The sequence below is a fragment of the Phocoena sinus genome, chromosome 18 (assembly GCF_008692025.1).
Source record: "Phocoena sinus isolate mPhoSin1 chromosome 18, mPhoSin1.pri, whole genome shotgun sequence".
Lineage (NCBI taxonomy): Eukaryota > Metazoa > Chordata > Mammalia > Artiodactyla > Phocoenidae > Phocoena > Phocoena sinus.
The window spans coordinates 8,416,579-8,433,869 of record NC_045780.1 but is presented as its reverse complement, the minus strand read 5'-3'; the positions used below and the strand labels follow the sequence as shown (position 1 = coordinate 8,433,869).

At 44.0% G+C, this 17,291-nt stretch overlaps 1 protein-coding gene across 2 annotated transcripts in view; it reads right to left on the bottom strand.

The window, feature by feature from the left end:
- FRY (FRY microtubule binding protein) overlaps positions 1-17,291 on the bottom strand; it is a 423,367-nt gene that overhangs the window by 267,832 nt on the left and 138,244 nt on the right. The window lies entirely within an intron of this gene.

Here is a 17,291-nt window from a genome sequence, read left to right as displayed (position 1 = left end):
TCTAATTCTGAAGCAGATAAAGTTTTATTCATTTGCTCCTCCGGTACCTCAAGCGTTCTGGCGTCCTCTGAGGTCGCAGCCATGGCCCCGTTGGGCTGTCGGAACCACTCCCGCTAGACGAGCCGAGCCAGGCTCACCTGCACAGTATCACCTGCATGCACTCCGCTCCCAACACAGGTCACCCCTCAGAATCTGACACATGGAAACACTTGGAAGCACGAGAACTGTTATCTTTGTAACCGAAAAAAACATTCCCAGCATTTCTCAGGACGCGTAGTACCCAGGAGCGGGCCCGCAGGAGGTCAGGGAAGACCGTGCGCCAAAAGAACACTGGCCTCAGGAAGTAACCTCCCCCCTCAGGTGGTGCTTATAAAATTGTCTGCACCAATGGGATTGCGCCCGTGGCAGTTTAACACAGGTGTGCGGAATCCTGCCAAGAATCAGAGCTCTTATTTACACTTCTAACTACTCTGGCTCTTACCCAACTCCTGTGCTTTATTTGGAGGATGAAAAGGATAGCACTGGCCAGAGTGATTGCTAAAAGCAGACTGCATCACAGGCCACAAAGGGCTTTTTTTTTTAATCAGGTAGATGAGTCTCACTCTCACATTTAAACATAAAAATGTATGTCTCAGCTGCTCTCCTAATTTCATTAAACTTCTATATATGTAGATATACAGACATACATGCCTGTACACACACACACACACACACACACACACACACACACACACACACACACACACACACACCTGCCTGGGATTGCCTACTCAGCCAGTTAATAACAGACTTAGTAGAAGTCTTTTAGTTAGCAACAAGAACAGCAGCAGTAACAAAACAGAGCAAGTCTGGTGAAGAATTGATCTAATTTTCTGTTACGCTTTCTGAAACACCAGCAATGAAGAAGCACTAGGTCCAGTCCGGCCACAGTGGCCTCCTTGCCGCTCACACAGTTTAAGCCCAGGGCCTTTGCACTTGCTCCTTCCTCTTCTTGAACTTTCTCTATCCAGATGTCCACATGCTTTACTGCTTCTCTTTCTTGAAGTCTCTGCCTATCAGCAAAGTCTGCCCTGACCACCACCATCTATAAGGTAAGATTTCATTCCCCTGTCACTGTATCCTCCTTTCCTTCCTTTATTTTATCCAAAGCATGTTTCACTTTCTAAAGAATACATATGTCCACATTCATAGTCTGTCTCCCATCCTCACTAGAACATAAGATCTGTGAGGGCAGGGGTTATGCCTGTTTTATTCCCGGCTGTAATCCTAGTAACTCAGAAGAATACAGGGACAAGATAGGTGCTCAAGAAATATTGAATGAATGAATAAATGAATGAATGAATTTTGTTGCAATTTAACTTACTCTATGTATATTGTGGGTTATAATGTGCCGATTCAATAAGCAAACTAATGTCAAATAATACCTACGTGAACAAATGCTTACCACAGTACCTCTCTGCTCAGGAAGCTTGACAAGCCGTAGTCCATGCTAAATTAAAGCTGAGGTCTGACTGTGTATGAAAGCATTTCATTTTCTCTACTGCTCTCAGTATGCTGCCACAGATGTGAAGGCAACATCACCTTGGGGTCGGTAGCCCGGTGACGGTCTAGGCTGACGTACCTGTTGGATGAACTGCTCAGTCCCCAATTCTCTGAATTTGATTGCACTCTCCCTACCCCGACCACAAAGAGAGTCAGTTCAGGGGACTGGCAGCCAAGCAAGCTTGGGTACCTTTTAACCCAAATGTTCGGTGTGCTGGCTGAGGACAAAGACAGAGGCTGCGTCTGTGGGGGAAACCAGGATGAACCAGAGCAGCAAGTGCAGAACTGGTTGTTAAAATGCCAAGGATGGGACTTCCCTGGTGGCTCAGTGGTTAAGAATCTGCCTGCCAATGCAGGGGACACGGGTTTGAGCCCTGGTCCGGGAAATTCCCACACGCCGCGGAGCAACTAAGCCCGTGCGCCACAACTACCGAGCCTGCGCTCTAGAGCACGCGAGCCACAGCTACTGAAGCCCGAGCGCCTAGAGCCCGAGCTCCACAACACGAGAAGCCACCGCAATGAGAAGCCTGCGCACCACACCGAAGAGCAGCCCCCGCTCACCGCAACTAGAGAAAGCCCGCGCGCAGCAAGGAAGACCCAACGCAGCCAAAAATAAATAAAATAAGTAAATAAATTTTTTTTAAAATGCCAAGGATGCCCAAGGTAAGAAGAGAGAGGGCACCATGGAGCTGGTCTGGGTGAGGGCTGGCCTTGGACCCACACTGCCTTGGACCCAGATTTCTGGAGTAGCCCCACATGGGCAGGTCAGGTCCATTTGAAAGAAGTTGATGGACATCACCTTTGAGCATTGATACCATAAACGTGGGCATTCTGTTTTGCAAATGGTGTTCTTTCTGTTTAAATTGAAAACAACGTTCATTTCCCCACTTTATGAGTGAAACACTTTAAATGGACTTGACCTTTTAAGAATCATCAAACAGACAACTTCAAAGGCCTTTTGGGATAAATGTGGCACAACCAGAGGAACATTTAAGGCTCAGGCTAGTGAGACAGAAAACTTAGCAGTGGGCAGCTTGATTCTTGTTAATATTTCTAATTAGAGTCCCACTTTATATATGATGGCTAGACCTTTAGTTATGTATAGCTAATGGATATTATTGTTAGTTCTATGACATTTTACAATGGTATTGTTCTGATCTGGGAGACAGGGGGAGGTACTGTATACAGTAAATGACAGCCAGGATCTCTCCTGTAAATGACTGGGACAGGATGGAATATGGGCCAAACCTAAAATATAATATTTTATTTCAAACTCTGTACTTTGGCCACCCCCCCAAAAAACTATCAGAAGTAGGGTGCCTCTCTTATATGTTCATTTGCTTCGTAGCACGTATCAGTTTATAATACATGTTTGTTTGTTCACTTGTTTATTGAAAGCCTTCACGGACATAATTTAAGCTCCAAAGAAGGCAGGGACATTGCCTGTTTCCCTGCTGCATACACAGTGTGTGCAGTACCTCCAAAGTAGCAGGTGCTCAGGACAGATTCACTAAATGAATAGCTGAACGAATGAATAATCTATGCAAAGGATGGAAGAAGATGTGACTTAAAACCAAGTCATTCAATTATATACTACCAAATGTAAAACTGATAGCTAGTGGGAAGCTGCTGCATAGGACAGGGAGATCAGCTCGGTGCTTTGTGACTACCTAGAGGGGTGGGATAGGGAGGGTGGGATATGGGGATATATGTACACATATAGCTGATTCACTTTGTTATACAGCAGACACTAACACAACATTGTAAAGCAATTATACGCCAATAAAGATTAAAAAAAAAAAAGAACCGGGCTTCCCTGGTGGCGCAGTGGTTGGGGGTCCGCCTGCCGATGCAAGGGACACGGGTTCGTGCCCCGGTCCGGGAGGATCCCGCATGCCGCGGAGCGGCTGGGCCCGTGGGCCATGGCCGCTGGGCCTGCGCGTCCGGAGCCTGTGCTCCGCAACGGGAGAGGCCACAACAGTGAGAGGCCCACGTACCACAAAAAAAAAAAAAAAAAAAAGAACCAAGTCATTTAAAGCAGCAGTCCCCAACCTATTTTTTGTTAATAAATTTATTTATTTATTTATTTTACTTTTGGCTGCATTGGGTCTTCGTTGCTGCGCGGGGGCTTCCCCTAGTTGTGTTGAGCGGGGGCTACTCTTCATTGCAGTGCGTGGGCTTCTCATTGCAGTGGCTTCTCTTGTTGCGGAGCACGGGCTCTAGGTGCACGGGCTTCAGTAGTTGTGGCTCGCGGGCTCTAGAGCGCAGGCTCTGTAGTCGTGGCACACGGGCTTAGTTGCTCTGCGGCTTGTGGGATCTTCCCGGACCAGGGCTCGAACCCGTGTCCCCTGCATTGGCAGGCGGATTCTTAACCACTGCGCCACCAGGGAAGCCCCCCAACCTTTTTGGCACCAGGGACCGGTTTCATGGAAGACAATTTTTCCACAGACGGGGGTTGGGGGAAGGAGGGGGACGGTTTCAAGATGATTCGAGCACATTACATTTGTTGTGCAGTTTATTATTATTACATTGTAGTACATAATGAAACTATACACCTCACCATAATGCAGAATCAGGGGGAGCCCTGAGCTTGCTTTCACTTGCCGCTCACTGATAGGGTTTTGATATGAGTCTGCAAGTCATTGTTTATTATGGTCTCTGTGCAGTCAAACCTCTCTGCTAGTGAGAATCTGTGTCTGCAGCCGCTCCCCAGCGCTAGCATCACCGCCTCAGCTCCGCCTCAGATCATCAGGCATTAGATTCTCAGAAGGATCGAGCAACCCAGATCCCTCACATGCGCAGTTCACAGTAGGGTTCGCACTCCTGTGAGAATCTAATGTTGAATGCAAGCAATGGGAGCGGCTGTAAATACAGACGAAGCTTTGTTAGCTGGCCCGCTGCTCACCTCCTGCCGTGTGGCCCAGTTCCTAACAGGCCACGGACCAGTACGGTGGGTTGGGGACCCCTGATTTAAAGACTTGGCACTTCTTGTTGACTGCAAGTTCAATGTCGGTCGATATGCTGGGGCTTTCAAAGGTGATCTAGATGTCTAGCACATGGGATGTGACCATCCTGCCTGATTCTTTCTGTGCAGTACTCTGCCTGCTTGTGGGTGTTCCAGTTTAAGAATATATGTTATGAGCTGAATTGTGTCCCCCATTAAATTCATATGTTGAAGTCCTAGCCCCCAGGACTACAGAATGTGACTGTAGTTGGAGTAGGGTCTTTAAAAAGGTAATTAGGTTAAAATGAGGTCACTAGTGTCCTAATCCAATCTGACTGGTGTCCTGATAAGAAGAGATTAGGACACAGACATACACAGAGAAAAGATCACGTGAAGACACAGGGAGAAGATGGCCATCTGCAAGCCAAGAAGAGAGGCCTTAAAGAAACCAACCCTGCCAACATCTTTTTTTTTTTTTTGTGGTATGCGGGCCTCTCACTGTTGTGGCCTCTCCCATTGCGGAGCACAGGCTCCGACGCGCAGGCTCAGCGGCCATGGCTTATGGGCCCAGCCGCTCCGCGGCACGTGGGATCTTCCCAGACCGGGGCACGAACCCGCGTCCCCTGCATCGGCAGGCGGACTCTCAACCACTGCGCCACCAGGGAAGCCCCCCTGCCAACATCTTGATCTTGGACTTCCAGCCTCCAGAACTCTGAGCCAACTTCCGTCGTTTACCCCACCTAGTCTGTGGTCCTCTGTTAGGAACTGGTAGGTATTAAGTAGCTGCTTAACCAACTAAGAGTGTATAATTTGAAAATGAGGTGAATTTAAGAGGGCAATAAGCACTTTCTTCAAATACCCAAACAATCATTATAGGAAAGGAACTATAAGGGAAAACTTTCTGGCAAAAAGAGACATCTGAAAATGGAATGAAGGAACACCCTAACATATAATTTACTTAAGTACTGAATTTATCATTTATGGCTGACTCCTCTGGCTAGAGATAAGCTCCACAAAGACAGTTACTTAGTAAGTGCTCAGTAAATATGCTGAGTGAATGAATTTCCTCTGGAGATAATGAGTTTCCTGTCACTGGAGGTATGTGAACAGAAGCCAACCATGCTGTCTATGAGGATATTATTGAGACGTTTCTGTCAGAGGGCACAGGGGTTAGGCTACTTCAGGGTCCTTTCTCAAAGGTGAAATTTTATTAATCTGATTCTACTACTGATGAATGAAATACAGGTAAATGTCCACATTTAAACAGCTGTCTTCATGTGTGGATTTTAGTCAAAGTTTCAGGCCACACACATATTTTGCATTTCTTCAGCCTGAATGTATTATCTCCTAACACAGAGGAAAAAAATTTTAAGTATAGTTTACTATATATTGTTTGCTTAAAGTCAGCTCTTTTCAGGATTTTTTTTTTTTTTTGAGGAAGATAGACATTTCTGTTTCTTATGTCTGTTTAATTTAATGCATGAGCTCCAACAGCAGAAGACTGTGGTATCTTATTAAATGTCTCATGATGAATAATTAATAATATTAACAATCATCATCTTCTTCTTATACTCCCAAGAGTAGTGGCAGATGGTGAGTTCTGGCTGTGCCTAATTCTTGCCGCACCTGTGGCTGCCCATAGATCTTTCAAGAAGCCAGCATTCAAAGAACATAGTGAAACTCACAAGAATCCCATGAATTTTGCCGCTGTTGTTCCCAAGATTCTTCTGGCACAGACTCTGCTCTAGCAAATGAGCCCGTATACTTTCAATCACGGCCATTCAGTTAAAAAATCATCACCAGATGACCTTACAGAGATTTTGAAAAGCAGGTCTGTCCTTGAATACAAAAGAGTAAGGGGGACAGGCCACCCTCCTTCTTCCATCCCATGGAAGATGCTGAGTCCCAATGTCACGATTTCAGGCCCATTCACATAGCTCAGAAATACTGAGCATTACAGTGTTCAGGTAATTGAAAAGCACCAACAATTTCAATAGAGAAAAGTTTTGTTTCATAATTCACTTTGGCAGATGTTTAACATTTGTTGGCTCCCAGAAACTGAATTTCCAATTTGCTGAAATTCTGCCATGTGCCCAGAGCAGCACTACATATGCAGCCAAGATGGCAACTTCTGCAACCCAACGTGTGTCGAGGTCTATAGTGCCTCCACTTGCATGTTTGTTTATATTCTAGCTGTACCTCCAAAAATATTTATTTTCATAAGGAATATCACCACTCTAAATGGAACCAAAGAAATGATCAACACTGATTGGCAACCAGCTTAAAAAACTCTGCTATGACATAGATGGTGATGAGTCAAACGTGTTTACAACCCCAGGTAGCAGTGCTCAGTACTGCAAGGTAAACTGTGTTGAATTATTCCCGGCAGTCAAATTTCCCACCCAACTCCCACAGCCCATGACGCCAGCATGAAGGCATTGGGAGATGTGCACTGACAACAAAGAGGAGATGCCAAGAATAAGGTTATCTGTTCCATCTTCATCTTCATCATTGGAAAAGCAGGGCTTGTACTAGGCAGGACTGGTACTATATATAAAATGTCACTTGAGGCTCTGGGGTCTCAAGAAACATTTGTTATTCTGTCCAGTGGTTTCCAAACTGTCCTATGAATCATTTTCTCAGTGGGCTTTGAAGGAAAGGGTTATCCTGGCACCTTACAAAGGCTCGAGGCAGCACAGGCATGATGGAAAACACTCCAGACTTGGAATTGGAAGATCTGTGTTCAAGTCCAACTTCGCCAGTTAACCAATTGGTGACCCTAAGCAGGCCATTTAATTCCCCATTCTTCAGCTCCTGCCCATATAAAATTAGGAACATGAATAATACACACCATGGGATGTGTTAATTAACTAGAAGAGTGGAATATTTTCACAGTGTGTATGTATATCAATACAAAATATCTTACAATTTTATATGTCAGTTGCACCTCAGTAAAGATGAAATTTAAAAAACACACACCACTTAGGACTGTAATAAAGATAGAGATAGGACATGTACATAGCATGTAGCAGGCATGATCGTGATGCTAATAACATAATGGCACCAATGGTAGCATTTATTAAGAGATTGCTTTGTGCCCGTGACTATGCTAAGCATTTTTCATGCATCACCTCACTTAATTCTCATAATAACTCTCTGAGCTTGGTATATTATCCCTATCTTAAAGATGAGAAAACTGAAGTTCAGAGAATCCAAGGTCACTCAGATAATGAACACTTGCTTAGCTGATGAGACGTAATTTTTATAAGCTTTGCTTGTTCCGTGACTGAACACAAATTTCACCTAACCTGAAAGGGGTTAAATATCTTATTTTAATCTAATAAGACACCTAATATTTATTAAGTGTCTTCTATGCGCCACATAATGGGCTATTTGACAGGTTACTGCACTTAATCCAAAGACCTGTGCGTGTTTATGAACCAGGTATTACCCCCATTTTAAAGATGGGAAAACTGAGGTTCATCAGTGTTAAGTTATTGCCTAAGGTGGCACAGCTGCAAGTGATTTCTGATCCCAAACCCAAGCATAGCTCGGAACACAGCCTTCCTTTAACTTTGTGTGCTCAGCTATTCTAACATCAGTTATCTGAATGAAGGTAATAAAAAAATAAGAATCTAAAATAATAATAAGATAAACTAAAAACAAAAGATAACATTTTCTCTTTTCTAATTCTTGTTTTTAACTTGCTTAACGTGATTACTAAGCATTCAATCCCAAATCAGACCATGAACATTGTTTTTTCAATGACACAAAGAAGTAAGATGAAAAAACGTATCTCTAAGAATACTTTTTTTTAATGGAACTTACAGTTAACATCAGGTCTTTTAAAGGAATTCTGGTCAAGAGTATATAATCAGTCTGGTCCCCATTCCGCCAAACAACTTTCTCTACATTTTTCCCCATCAGGCAAACTTCTTCTACTCACCATTACCACCACCACTATCTTTTCCCCACTGTCACCTGGACCACTCCCCTGTGCCTCTCTTCCAACCTATCATGTTTGTTGCCACCTCCAAACCTTTGTTACACTCACCTCCCTTTGCCTAGGACGTGGTCCCGTTGACCAGTCCAAATTCTCTCCGTCACTTATGTTGGTGTTCAAGCCCTCCCGTTCCAGGGAGGAATGATCATCTCTTCCTAGTCTCTCACTGTATTTAATGACATCCCTATTCCTCATGGCACTTGCTTATTAGCTTTAATGCTTCTAGATGTGTAGCCCATCTCTCCAAATGGATAATAATGTCCTTGCAGATAGACTATCTTTGTTGTTTTTCTCTGCCCTATTGTATTCAAAAAGCTCTTAATTGTTTTATAACAACGGAATAGTATTTTCTTAAGGGAAAACACCTCAGGGTCTGTGGTTGCTAGCATCTTTTTTCTTACATGTTATGTTTAAAAAATTCAACAAAGAAAGAAAGATAACCTTCTCCAGCTAGGCACAGATCACTATTTTCTAGGTTTGCACAATCTAGCATTTAATAGCTTAATAGTAATATCTTAACAATGAAGTTTGATAAATGCGGCATGTATTACTCAGGAAAGTGCTATCAGTTCCTTTGAAAATAGGGTAGATGTTCATGTCTTTATTTTTGAACGGATAGCTACTGAGCACCAGTTAATTGCCTGAGACCCTGCTGGACACTCTGCATACAGTAAGATATGGTCTTAACCTTCCACAGGCTTACAGTCTAGTAGCAAGACAAATGGTGATCATTCAGTACAATGGTGGCTATAATGTAAGTTTCTATAATAATTACACTCTTTAATAGAATAGAATCAAATTTATTATCAGGCATCCTCAATGTTCGATAGCAGTGGTTCTTAAAGGGTATGAAACCACGCTTTAGGGGGTTTTTTTCAAAATGTGTGGAGATGTTTCTGGCCATACCAATGATGGGGGAGGGGTTGCTGACATCACATGGGCGGGGGCAGAACTGCTCAATGTCCTGCAACGCCTGGAGCTTTCCTGCCCACAAAGAATTTTCCCCCGCTCCCCCCTGACATCCTTGTACATGAAAAACTCACTTATAATGATCTAAGTCTGGAAGCTAACTGTTGTACATGTGAACAAAGTGTTTTCGCACAAGTTAAATATCTTCTAAATTTTCAAGGAATGCAACTACTTAACATAAGTGGAGGAGAGACTGTACTTTACTGTGTTGAAGCTTTAACAAGAATCGGTCATCAGTTTGGAAAATCATAACACCCAAGGCAATGCCATGCCTGGGTCAGTCTGCGTGGAGGGCTGTGCATTCACAGTGGCTCTGGACAGGTGTGTCTATCCGACTATTTCAGCATATCTCTCCATGTGACAGTGTCAGAGGACGGAATGTGTTGACAGTCAGGGTAGTTTATCATGATTACTTTCCTTACCTTTCTCTTTTTATATTACAGATATGAGATACAGATACATATATTTAAATACAGATTTTTTAAAAGAAATTATATGGATAGGTGAGTTGTATTATCTTTCAATTTCATTTCAGGATAATAAAAGAGATGTGACAAAATATTTGTGATAAAAGGGGGAGTGGACCTAATAGGTTGAGAATCACTAGTTCTAGGCTCCTAAAGAAATGTAAAGACAAAGTTCCTAACATTGAGGTCAAATGCCTTTTTTTTTTTTTTAATTTTTAAAAAATTTTTCCTCTTTTATCTTTGCATGCCATGACAGGGCTTGCTACAGTCACCTATGTTTCTGCATCGTGGGTATTTTTGTTTGTTTGTTTGTTTTGCGGTACGCGGGCCTCTCACTGTTGCGGCTTCTCCCATTGCGGAGCACAGGCTCCGGACGCGCAGGCTCAGCGGCCGTGGCTCACGGGCCCAACCGCTCCACGGCACGTGGGATCTTCCCGGACCAGGGCACGAACCCGTGTCCCCTGCATCGGCAGGGGGACTCTCAACCACTGCGCCACCAGGGAAGCCCTATCGTGGGTATTTTTAGCAGGCCCCATTTGATCTCTGTGCTCTTCCTGCAGTGAGTGGCATTGGTGTGGATTTGGGAAAAGAGAGGAAAGGCAGACATACATAAAGAGAAAATTTTTACCATCAACTACTGCATTGAACAAGCCATCACCGTCCACCTAAGAGGAATGAAAAAATTCATTCAAAAGAGGAGTCAGAAAGTAAGAAGGTATAATAATTTAAATCATTAAGACCTATTTATTAAAAATGGGAACCCAGAGAAGTATAAAATAAATCCCTGCCCTCACATGCTTGCAACACAGCTCAACATGTAATACCATGTGCAGTTTCCTTCACACCAGGGGGACCCTGACACTGAGTAGCCCAAATTCAATAGAGAAGGGGCGCACATTTCACCTAATTCCCATGGGTACACGTGCTGGTGGGCTACCAGGAAGATGGCTCAACGAGAGAAGTGATGTAGGCTAAGACTTGGGGATGGAGAGAGAAAAGGACAGTAAAAGCCAAGGGACTGTCTCATCGAGAGGGAAAGGCAAGATGGGGAATATTCACGAGAAGGTTACAACTGAACTGACTGATTTTATATCAATATCAAAATTAAAGTCATATTTATATATATTCAGTAAATAATTATAATAGAGATTCATTTGGGGCAGTCACACAAGTCTGTTTTTTAAGCAATTTTACCATAAGCATAAATATGATCTTAAGCGTTCGGAAGAGGAAACTCTGTCTTAAATAAAGGATCTGCATGTTGATTATTTTGAGGTACATGATTTTGGAATTTTGGATTAATATATGATGGTAGCGTAGGAAAGCGTAAACAGGAATTGAGCCACACTGACAGTCACGGCACTTGTATAAGGTGAAACAAAATCACATTGCTTAGGTTACAACACAATAATTTGAACAAAAGGTTACAGCTCAAAACATTATTTTACTGGGAAGAAAAGGAAAATGCTAATTCACAAAATGGTTCTTTAATATGTCACCAGCTAAACACAAATCTAACCCTGACTGTTTTTGGAGTAGAAGATGATGTCTCATTTTTTGAGAGACTGAAACAATTTCTCCTTTTTTTTTTTTTTTTTTTTTTAATAAAGGTTTGACCGAGCTTAAGAAAGGTGATCCATCCTAATTGGTTGTCATTTTTTAACTTTTATTGCACAGATTTGCTGCTTCTAAGATCGAGACCGACCTGGCCTGTGGTCCATTTCTGAGGTGACACTTGATTCCTCCTGTGGCTGCTGGGTGGAGTCTCTCAGCAGCTTAATCTACGTAATGAGGCGACTCTGTCCTGGCCCTGCTGTGACACTCACTAATGTGCAGGAGATGAGATTTGATTTACTATGTTCTTCTGACTCAGCCATGTAACTCACATTCTAAAATGCTCTGGGAGAAAAAGTGACCTCCAGGAGAGAGCTTTTGTCATGGACAAATAAGGTAATCATTAAGGCCTGGAAGCATATTTCCCCTTGGCCTCTGCTCTTAAAAGAATTTATTCTACACGATTAAGAATTCATCTCAAAATGCTCTCTTACACTAGGCTGAATGAGGATATCAGCACAGCCTTGGGAGGAGAGATGCTCAATTAAATGCTATCTTAGAGACAAGCAAGGAAGCGCTCGAAATTTGCTTTTCAATGGTGTACTCCCCCCACCCCCTTCCTTTCCAGAGGAAACACAAAACTCACAAAATATCTGCCAGGAAGCAAAATACAATCTAGATATTTTTGAAAGAACATAAAAGTAATTATCAGAAAGTGGCGTGGTAATTTCAAGTAAAAATATAATTCAGGCCTTATCTATTTATTAAAGCTGAATTCTAAGAGAGAATTACAATAACCTGGTATGAGATAATGCATTATAGTTTCATGAGCACAGGACTATACATTATGGAGATTCTTATACCTTTTAGATTTTAAGTAGAGAAAAAAATTAAACCCATTTTGCAAATTCAGAGACTGGGGCTCTGAAAAACCAATTCCTCCTTTGAAATGGGTGGTAGAAAGAAGACTCAAAGGTGAAAGCCCGTTTCATGTATTTACAGGGTCAGGGACCTCCCTTCAGGACTGCTAGCCTGTGACATGCTCCCGCCACACCGTCTTTGGGGACATGACGGGCTCCGGGCACAGACTCAGGCGAGCATATGCTTCCTGAGAAGCACGGTGGTGAGATGCCCTAGAGGAGAGTCTGGAGTCCTCCGGCCCCACTGAGAATCCTGATCGGTCACACGGTAGCCACGCCACTGGGAAAATTACTAAACCCTCCTGTGCCTCACTGCTCCATAGAATGAGATACTAATAATAATAATCCCTATCTCAAAGGGTCATTATGAGGATTACCTTAGTACACAGTGAAAACTCGAAAATGCCATCCATCACTATTATTCCTTTTGCAAATACTGGAAAGCTTTCTCATCACCAAATGCACTTCTAATATAAAAAAATAAACCTACTCAGAACTGTCATGGTGGAGCTGAAACAGGAAACAGGATCTGATTATAAATGATGTTCAAAAAAGATATGGGCATCTGCACAGATCACAGGCTTTTATCTACTACATGAATTTATGTTCTAGACATAAGCCAAGACTCACTAGCAAGGAGACAGGTCTTTGACTAAGAAACAGGTCCCTGCCAGCCGAGGGAAGGGCCTGGGGCCCATGGGGTGTTCGCAGATCCCGGTCTCCCCTTAGATTACGGGAACAAGCCTGCATTACCTTTACATCTTCTGCATTCCTTCACTACTTAATTTTTTTTATTGCATTATCTGCTTGCGTAAATGTTTTTTGTAAAAAACGCGACTAATTTGTTTTCCTATAATTTCTTCATATTCTAATGCCCTTTTGAGAAAGTCATAAAAGGTTGCAGACTTCGGCTTCTGGGGATAATTCTCGAGACTGATTTTCTCATAATACATGGTAAGAAAAAAAAAAGCACTTCACTTATAATTCACTTTCTACATTTTTCTGTGTGTTTTTTAAATACTGAAGCCTTCCATATACCACTAAGCTGTTGAAACATCAGTGATCTCTGTACAGAGATGATATGAATTAATAAAATACACTTTAACTTGTGAAGTCTGTACTTTCCTCGGTGGCAATGGTTTGTAAAGACACGGGCAGTTACTGCTAGAGGACTTTGATAATGAGGGTCTAGTGCTAAAAGAGCATATATGGACATCACATCTCATTCACCACAACAGATAACAACAGATAATCAGCATCGATTTAGAGCTGTTGTCTCTTTTTAAGCCTGCACCCTACATCCTGCAGGAGAAGCTCTTCATGGCAAAAGTTCTCTTTTGCAAGTCAGTTACGTTCTGTCAGGCTCCTGCAGTAGTCCTGGGCTCAAGTCCACAGCGGCTCTGCCCCCTCAGGCCAGCTTCCTGACCTAGAAACCTGGGGGCTCCGAGGTGTACCTAAAGTTCATTTGTTTGACCCAGTGAAGAACAACAGTGAACCTGGTCCGCCCCTGACAGCCAAGTTTCACAGGGGCCTTTGTAACAAAGAGTTCCACCACTCTACCCGGGACCCCGAACGTCGGCACTTTGGTTTTCATTTTGGCCCATACCATCCACTCCTGTCTCGATGGTGCCAAGCCACGTGCTGAGGCTGGCAGAGTAAAAAAAGACTTCACCTCCCGGCCAAAACCAGCCGGGCCACTGGATTTTGGTGAAGGAGGCCAAAGGCATGACAAACGCATCCCACCCCCTCTCCTCACCCCCCCACCCCCTACTGCACTGATGAGAAGCCCCTTCCCAGAGCCAATGCGTGGCTCGCACCTTTGGGAGAGCTGGATTCCTCAAGGTCGCTCCAAGCTTCCGAATCCCCAGGGACCAGGAGCTCGAATTCTGGACTCCACAACAGGGGTTGGGGGTAGCACAGATATCCGTCCAAATCAGCCCCGAGACAGAGGAAACAGCCACCAGGAACCGATCTTCTCCCAAGCTGTGTAAGTGACACCTAGTGGCAGCAAGTAATAAAACCCCCAGGAGGAGAGATGTTGGTTGGATGTCACTGACCTGCCTAAGATGATACGGCTTGTAAGCAGTGGCAGTGGATTTCAATGTCCAAACAGGTGAATCTGTGCTCATTCCAGCTCTTTATATGATGACACATTTCCTTATACTTAATACCATGAGTGTCTAGCAATAATCCTGTGAGGTGATGGTGATTTCACAATAAAATAATACCTTCATGAAAAAGAGTCTCCTTAATTATATCACTGTTTTCTCCAAGAGATGACGTAGCAGGCAAAATTTCTATAATTGTCCCGCAAAGCTGCCCTGCTCTAATCTCCAGAACCCATGAATTTGATGGGCTATCACTTCCAGGATCATGTTATGTAATGTCATGTCACACGGCAGAAATGACCTTAAAACAGGGAGATTATCCAAGTGGGCCTCATCTGAACACAGGAGCCCTTCAAAGCAGAGGGCTTTCTCGGGCTGGTGGCAGAAGAAGAGAGCAGGAGATTGGAAGCAAACGGGGGTTTTAACGTGCCATTGCTGGCTTGAAGATGCAAAGCGCCCCAGCTCACAGCCAACAAGGAAACAGGTGTTCAGTTCTACAGTAACAAGGACCTGGGTTCCACCAACAGCCTGAATAAGCCTGAAGAGGGATTCATCCCTTGAGCCTCCAGGTCAGAGCCCAGCTCAGTCAAAACCTTGATTCTGGCCTATGGAGCCTAGAGCAGAGATCAAGGGTTTGACCAATGCCTGACTCCTCACCCAAGGAAACTGTCAGATAACAAGTGGGTGTTGTCTTAAATTGCTAAGTTACTGGCAACTTGCCACTCAAGAATGGAAAACTAATACAGATGATTATCAAATTTTTGGATTAGACCAAAGCCGAGGCCTCAGAATTAGGACTCCATCCTTTCCCTACACTTACACACACATACACACACACAGCCCATCCTATCCTGGTACTAAACGCTACTCTGAGTTAGTTATCATATTCCCCTGCTCCCTCACTATTTCAGTAGTCACTTCATTACCTTTAATCTGGATTCTTACCTAGCCAGGTAAGGTAAGAAGCCCCCTCCCCCTAGTCTTCCCACCCTTTTCTCTAATCCGAGGCAATGGTGCCAGATTCAGTTTCATCACATCATAATTCCCAACACTGTTCTCTAGAAAAATGGGGACAGGAATGAAGTTTTCAACAGTCCATGGTATCAGTAATAATAACAGGAAGAGAAATAATAAAAGACAATGTGGTGGTGAGGGTTTTTTTCATAAAGCTAAATATTTTACATTTGAGGAACTTTTATTCTAACTTTTTTTGGTAAGATGCTTTTTTGCTATGAAATGATAATTATAATTGTAGTATACCGTGGCAGAAATGGTCACAATTCTCGCCTGTTTGTTCATCCCTTTGCAATGTGACCGGCAGCTCCTTCCAGCAAGAGGAGGACTGCATCTCTCTAGCTCTCGAATCTGAACTCGCCATGTGCCTTGTTTTGGGCAGTGGGACTTGTGCGCTGGGGCTTCCTCTCTTGCTGCTGAGACCCTGTGACCCCATGGGAACAAGCCTGAGCTGGCCTCCTGAGATTACAAGCCAAGTGAAGAAAGGTCCTGTCCATCCATCCTAGCTGCCCACCCTGAGGGCCCAAACATATGGATGAGGGCATCTTGGACTGCTCAGCCCCAGGCCAGCAGGTCCAGACAAGAAGAGCCTCCGAGGCACGACGATAATAAATGTCGCTGTTTTAAGCCACTGAATTTGGGGTGGCTTCTTATGCAGCAGACTGATAAAACAGCAGAAACTAGGCTGCAGTTGTTTAAAAATATACATTCATACTTAGAAAACAAAATATTGAATACTCTTTGTAAGCACTGTTTTTTTGTAGGGTCTTTTTTTTTTTTTTTTTTTTTGCGGTACGCAGGCCTCTCACTGTTGTGGCCTCTCCCGTTGCGGAGCACAGGCTCCGGACGCACAGGCTCAGCGGCCATGGCTCACGGGCCCAGCCGCTCCGCGGCATGTGGGATCTTCCCGGACTGGGGCACGAACCCGTGTCCCCTGCATCGGCAGGCGGACTCTCAACCACTGCGCCACCAGGGAAGCCCTGTAGGGTCTTTTTAAAATTTTTATTTATTTATTTTTGGCTGCGTTGGGTCTTCCTTGCGGTGTGCGGGCTTTCTCTAGTTGCGGAGAGCGGGGGCTACTCTTCGTTGCGGTGAGCGGGCTTCTCATTGCGGTGGCTTCTCTTGTTGCGGAGCACGGGCTCTAGGTGCTCAGGCTTCAGTAGTTGCAGCATGCGGGCTCAGTAGTTGTGGCTCATGGGCTCTAGAGCGCAGGCTCAGTAGTTGTGGCACATGGGCTTAGTTCCTCCACAGCACATGGGATCTTCCCGGACCAGGGCTCGAACCTGTGTCCCCTGCATTGGTGGGCGGATTCTTAACCACTGGGCCACCAGGGAAGCCCAGCACTTTTAATTTTCTAAGTACTTAACTGGTTCAGGAAATTTTTTTTTAAGAAACCTTAAAACTATTGCCTTAACTCACAGCTCCCAATATGTCTCTGCCTTGCTCAAAAGGCTATGAAAATTGTTCCATCGAGAAAGATTTCGATGCCTACTTATATAGATATTTATCTGCTTAATAAATGACATCAGCCTAAGAATAGCAGAGGGCTGAGGGAGAAAGCTGCAGCCCAAGGGGGTGGAAGTTGTGGTTGGGGGCGGTAGGGTCAAGGTGAAAGGATCTTCTGTCAAGAGCCTAGAGAGCTGCCGAGAAGCTTAGTTAACCTAGATCTAACTTTCTTGTTGTTTTCTGGGGAAAACACCTGCTGGTCTATTAGCCCTTTGCTCTTTGTACTTCTTGGATATGCTCCACTGTATCCCAAAGAGTCTACTT